The following is a 6,435-nucleotide window of genomic DNA, read 5'->3' as shown; positions in this document are numbered from 1 at the left end:
CTTTTCAGTTCCAAGGAGAGTTGATAATGCCTGTTATGGGTATGTTATACTCAAAGAACTGTTATGGCCAAAAAAAAAACCCATAAAGGTACATACAGAACCAATAATTTATTTCTAACCTAGTAAAAATCTTAACAGTCTAAATAAAATAGAGCCAACTGACTGGTCTTGCTACAGATCAGTCCAAATTCATACTGAAAAGCCTTACTATTGATGTCACTAAGATTGTTATTCAATATTTAACTACTTTTTTCTTTGGTGTTGTGTTCACTGTTCACATCTGTTGCATCACACGGTTGATTTTAGATATGTGCACCAAACATGGAAGTGGTGCCAGATCATCAGCATCCTGAGTTGCTTCCAAATAAAACTTCAGTTTAAGTGTGTGTAGAGGATCCCTTCTGCCTCACTCCTGGCATTCAGCTGGGACTATCTTTACATGCTTTCTTTTCACAGTCTGCTTCTTTCTCTGATTCCCAACTGAAGTTTGAAGTCTGTGCTATGCCCTCCCTCAATTTTATTTGCCGTAAGGGACTACTGCCCTTTAGGCAAAGAGTCAATAACCTGATCTGTCAGACCTTTACAGTCAAGTACATTCAAAGGGGGTAACTAAAGCTAGGAATTAGACCAACAGAGAATTATAAGAAGTTGATAAAAGTAGCTCAGGCCAAGGCAAGTTCAGAAAAGTCCTGAGAGCTGCACAACCAGATCAACACAAAATCTGTAGCTTTTTAGTGGTCATGGAAGAGGTCATATTTACCGTCCTACTGTCAGGAAAATATGGCAGTAATGGTCAGGTAAAACTCATTGAAAGAGCAAATTGCTTTAGTAGATTATGCAATGACAGCATTTGAGTGTTCAGTCATTATAGTGTGAAAAGAGGAAAATCATTGAACAAGACCTAGGATGCAGAAAAATGAAGAGATCTGAATAAGAGATTAAAATTGTTAGGTCAGAAAGTAGGTAAAAAAAGTGTTATGGCAGTTAAAGCATTCTGTAGGTGGGGAAAAAAAAAAAAATAAAGTAATATTGGCAAAAAAACCCACAAACCCAAACAAAAGCCTACACAAGCTCACACATTTAAAAATTACCACAAGCTGAATGTCAAATTTTGGTGCTTCAAAAGTGTTGAGATGAATTTTTTCTGAACATATGGATCTCTGTATAAGAAACTTAGGTGTGGGGCTTGTTTTGGAGATTGTCACATCCAAGATCCAGCCCCAGGGGATGCATCATGCAGTGCTGCAGGCCCTGGAGTTTCAGGCCATCCGTGTGGGAAGGACGGACAGGCTGATGTTGCTCTAGATGGTGGCACTGCTCACCGAGGACACCACCTCCAAGCCCTGCCATGGGAATGGCTTCTCCAGGGTCACTTCTGACTCCTGATAAGTGACAACTGAGTTGATGGCTAAAATGAAGTGATGCACACGTGGGGAAAAAAAAAATAAAAAATACTGGACTTCACGATAAGTCAGGAATTTCTACGTAGTCTGCATATGAATTTGGAAGCTCAGATTTCTGAATGCATTTCATGTCTGGTAAGTCCAATGAAAAAACAATTTGTATTAAAAAATTGCATACTGATCACAGGCAGAATTTTGTGCAAGTTCACAGTAACTGCAAAAACTGTTTTAATTCTTCGTACAGACCTAGAGGAATTATCCTAACATTAATAAGGAGAACAATGAGGTTTTAGTCGTAGAATGCTTTAGGTTGAAAGGGACCTTAAAGATCATCTAGTTCTAACCCCACTGCCTTGGCCAGGCACAATTTGTACTTGACCAGGTTGCTCAGAGCTCCATTCAATCTGTCCTTGATATGTTGTCATAAACACTCATTCTTTGAAAATACTTTTCTATGGATATAACACATTACAGGAAAAATGGATGGGTGAGGACTGGGGAAAAAGGAAAGGGAAAAACATTATTTCAAGAAACACAACTTGCTGTTCTTAAACAATTTAAATTGTATATGCATCAGTCATTCAAGCAAACTCTTTTGTAAAGTTCATAGAGTAATGTAAAAAGTAAAATGCCAGTTTCAGGAAAAGCCCCTTTGCATATATTTCATTGAAATTCCTTTTAGTGATGACAGTTACTAAAGTTTAATAAATCTGAAAGCACAAAAGAGTGCCACATGAATTTAAAGCTGAAAAGAAGTCAATCCAGCATTCCATTCCTTCAGTAAAACTCTCCAGAGAGTAGAGAAGATGCTAAGACAGTCTACCCAGACTTAGACTGACTGCACTGTTGCTGACCTGGCTGGATCTAATTGCCTCATAAAATCTCACAAAAATTAAATAGCAATATTTTCTTTTCTAAAAACTCACAAGCATTTTAACAAACTGTGTATTAGTGAAGTCTAAAAGCACACAATGCTAGAAACACCACTTAAAATACAGTGTAGCTGTGAAGACAGGTAATCTATATTTGAGTTTGACTTTCCCCATTCTGAAAAGTTCATGTTCTGCCTCTTTGCAAGAGAACCTCAGCTTTGATAACAATGAAGAGATTTTAACATTTCACTCATGACAACATGATCTGGGCCAAGAAATCAGTAATCACTCATAGTGCTTCCCTGAAAAGCTGAATCCAGGACAACTCTTATATATAATATAAAATATAAAAATATATATATAAAAAGATATGGACAGCTAAATGACTGGAGTAACAGAAACAGTTGAATTTTACCAGTGTACAGTTTCTGTGTGGTGCCTAGAAACCCAATAGCAGTGATTCAGGACTTTGCATAGAACTATAAAGGCAGAGGAGTACTAGTTCAATGTAGGCTAGCCAAAATTCATTGAAGATCAGAGAGCTGTAGAAAAGGTGTTGTAGAATATAGTATTTTTTGGTATTTCCAAGCAATATATGGAAATGCTAATGCCATTGGACAAGGTGTTAATGAAATGTCATGTCAAAATCTCCATTTATTTCTAATCTCTATGTTCAATATGGAAAAGTTCAAAACTGCTAGAATAATCATTTAGGTTGGAAAGGACTTTTAAAGTCATTGAGTCCAATTGTAAACAGGCAAATGAAAGTCTAAATGTTCATGAGATCCTTCTTTCCCAGAAAAAAATTGCCCTTGTTGTTTTTTTCAAGAAATCTAAAGAAGGAACACTAAAGAGGAGAAACTAGAAAGATATCTTGCCTGAGACTGTGACAAAAGTTGCTGACATATTCAAACACAATTTGGCATTGTGTGCTGAACAAGCCAGCAGATCCCACTGAGTACTTGTGGGGTTCCAGGATAAAGGTGTTTGCCTCAGAATGTTGCACGTTGTGTATACTCAGCATAAAAATGAGATATGGCACACAGCCACATACTGCTCCAATTCAGGTATTAGAAAGAGAGAATATATGGTGAAAAAGAAAATCTTTCAGACTCTTTAAAACAAAGGAATGCTAACAATGAGAACAGTGGCACTATTGTGACTGAGGCTTCCAGTAAGCCGATTAAAATTTGTTTGTCCCAGTCACACTGAATTTTTAACTGGAGTCTGACAGTATAAATGTGACAAACAGAAGAGGTCCCATTATTTCCCCCTTGCAGGGCCTTGTTTGCATGTTTTTCCAGAGTTAAGAGAAAATCCACAATAGTTACTTCATTCAGCACAGGAGCAATTCTTAGAAATTCTGGCATTTGCTAATAATCTGCAGGAGCGTGGAAACCAAATGGCAGCTATTGCAGTGAAATAGCACAAAGCTTACTCATCTGTTTTCATATTGCCACTTATATTGCTTAAAAAGGGAAAACATACGGAACTAGTTTCCTGGTATGTCATTGCTTCTCCAAGTACTTTTTCATTCAGTGTTTTAAACCTCATGGATCAGAATTGGACAGGAGCTGCTTGACCTGCCCTGAGATCAGGCACAGTACCAATGTCTTATAAACAGAAAAAAAATATTTTCTTAGTTTATGCATATAGTAGTATCATGTGGACTATGTTGGTTAAAATTTGCCCACATTGTATTTGAAAATTTAATTTGTGATAGGGCTGCTGAGGCACCAATTATTATGATGCTTAATACACTAATCTTTCCTCACAAAACTTCCATTTGCAGCCTGTGAATTCCATTGGATTCCTGATTAAGTTTTAGACCTATGAAATATATAAAATGCCTGACTACAAAATTTAGATCCATAGAAACTGAAACTGTGCTTACCTGCCTCCATCAGTTGGGCCTCTAAATTTTCCCATGCATATCAGCTTCCTCCAATATTATTTCTGGAAGACAAAGTGTCTGTCTGGGGCATATCAAGATCTGACTATTATCCCATAATGCTGAGCAATTTGAGGATTTATTCCAGACCCAGGTCAGCAGAGAGTAGGCTCTTCAGACAAATAGCAGGGTCTAATCCTGTAAGGTGTACTTACCCTGTCCTTGATATCATTCTAACATAAGTAATCTCATCAAATTAATAAAAATTCATCCAAAATATTCAATATAAATCTAAAAGCCTGGAAATTGCCACCTAATTTATTTATGTTGTATTGAGTAAAACAAGAAAGTCTATTCAGCTCAAGGGGTCTTATCAAGGTTTTTCCTCTGACATCAACTTTCCCCATGCTGTGTCAGAGGATCCAGGACTTTCATCTGTGGGTGTGAATGCCACTCCCAGCTCCAAAGTACTGGCCAAGTTCTGTTTCAGTCCAGTTCTCCACAATTTTTGTTTCTTTACAGAAATGCTTGAACATCAAGCACATGTAAACACCATGACAGTTAAGTTTGATAATAAATTTTAACCTTCAGCAGTCTAGGAGATACAATTGCATGTTTCAATTCATTTGGAGAAAGCCCAGACACCCCATGTCGAGTCTACATTGGATTAAACCATTGTTTATGCAATGACTCTGTAGTGTGTGGCTCGGTGGCACTCTTCTCAAATTACAACAGACTTGCTTAATTATCCACAAATCTTGGACATTCAGCACTTTCAGAAACAGCAAGTTGAAACTGAGTCTAATGTATCCTCCTGGAAGACAAGAGCAACCTTATTAAAATCAATTAAATCACACAAAGTAGCAGATGAAATCTAAACAGAATACTGCATAATATTTGGTAGTAGCAAAAAGCCTGCACTTTCTTTGTGATTATTAAAGCAAACTAAGTACTGTAATAGCAAAATACGTTTTTATTTACTTGGATTTTTCTGTGATTTTATGTTTTCTTCTCAAGTCTGTTCAGGATCTGAATTGGCCAGTGGAGTGTGCCAAGGGTGTTTTCCTGTTCTAGCTGCCTGAAGGGCACGAAAAGTCTATCTTGCATTAAATGCACTTGAAAAACACATTAAAGAAAGGTAAATTGTTCTCCAACTCTTTTCTGTGATCCAAAATGCTCAATTCACAAATTTAAACTCTATGTCCCCACTCTCCTGTCAACATGGCCTTATGAACATGGAAAGAAAGGCGATTTAAGATTTTTGCTCTTCCCAAATGCTGCTTCTGTTTATCTACTGATATAACAATATCTTTCAAACAGCCAAAAGGAAAACATAACCTATTTTGTCTATCAAATACTTTGCTTTAAGGATGTTATATATACTGCCAAAGCAATTCCCCTGAGAATTTCTGACAAAAATTTCCTGACAGAGGGATGACCTTTCTTGAACTGCAAACTGTCAACATCTTTCTTAACAGAAAGGAAGTTCATAGAACTTTGAACTAAATAACATCTTTAAACTTTCAGGAACAAGGCAGACTGCATTATTTCTGACCAAAGAAAAGGTATTACTCAATATTTAAAACTTAATAAAACAAATATTCTGGATGGAATAATTATTTATGAGGAGACAGAGGATAGATTATATGCACAAAGTAAAATGGTGGGATAAATGAGAAGGAAAACCTCTAAAACACTTTAACACACATTTTAAAATTATAAAGGAAAATTAAATGCACAGACTTTATGGAAATCTATGTCTAAATTCATCTATGATATCCCTAACACTGTGTGTATTTGAAAAAAAACCAGAAGAATTTAAACAGTATTTAAAAAGAATATAATTTTGAATTAGATGGCTAAGTGTCCATAGAAAAGTGTCTTTTCTTCTTTTGACTTCCTCCTATACTGTGGGTACTCTTAACTAATGGTTTGAAAGTAGCTGAAATTTGAAAATATTTCACTATTTTCTGAGTTTAGATTATTTGTCAAGATTTTTTTTTGTGGTTGCTAATTACAATATTAATGTCATCCTCTCTATTCACTGTCTAGTACTAGAGAATTTTGATGTAAATATTTATTGTTATATAACAATTAATATATTGTTATATTATTGTAATATATTGTTATATTATTTGTTACTGAATGGATAGTTAAAGGGAAAGCCATGTTACAGGTAAAGTGTAACTGAACTCTGTGAAATCCTGACTATAGATGCTGAGAAATGTTTTACTCCTGATGAAAATGATGTTCAAAGACACAAATATGA

The sequence above is a fragment of the Erithacus rubecula genome (genome assembly GCF_903797595.1).
Source record: "Erithacus rubecula genome assembly, chromosome: 5".
NCBI lineage: Eukaryota > Metazoa > Chordata > Aves > Passeriformes > Muscicapidae > Erithacus > Erithacus rubecula.
This window is presented reverse-complemented; position numbering follows the sequence as displayed.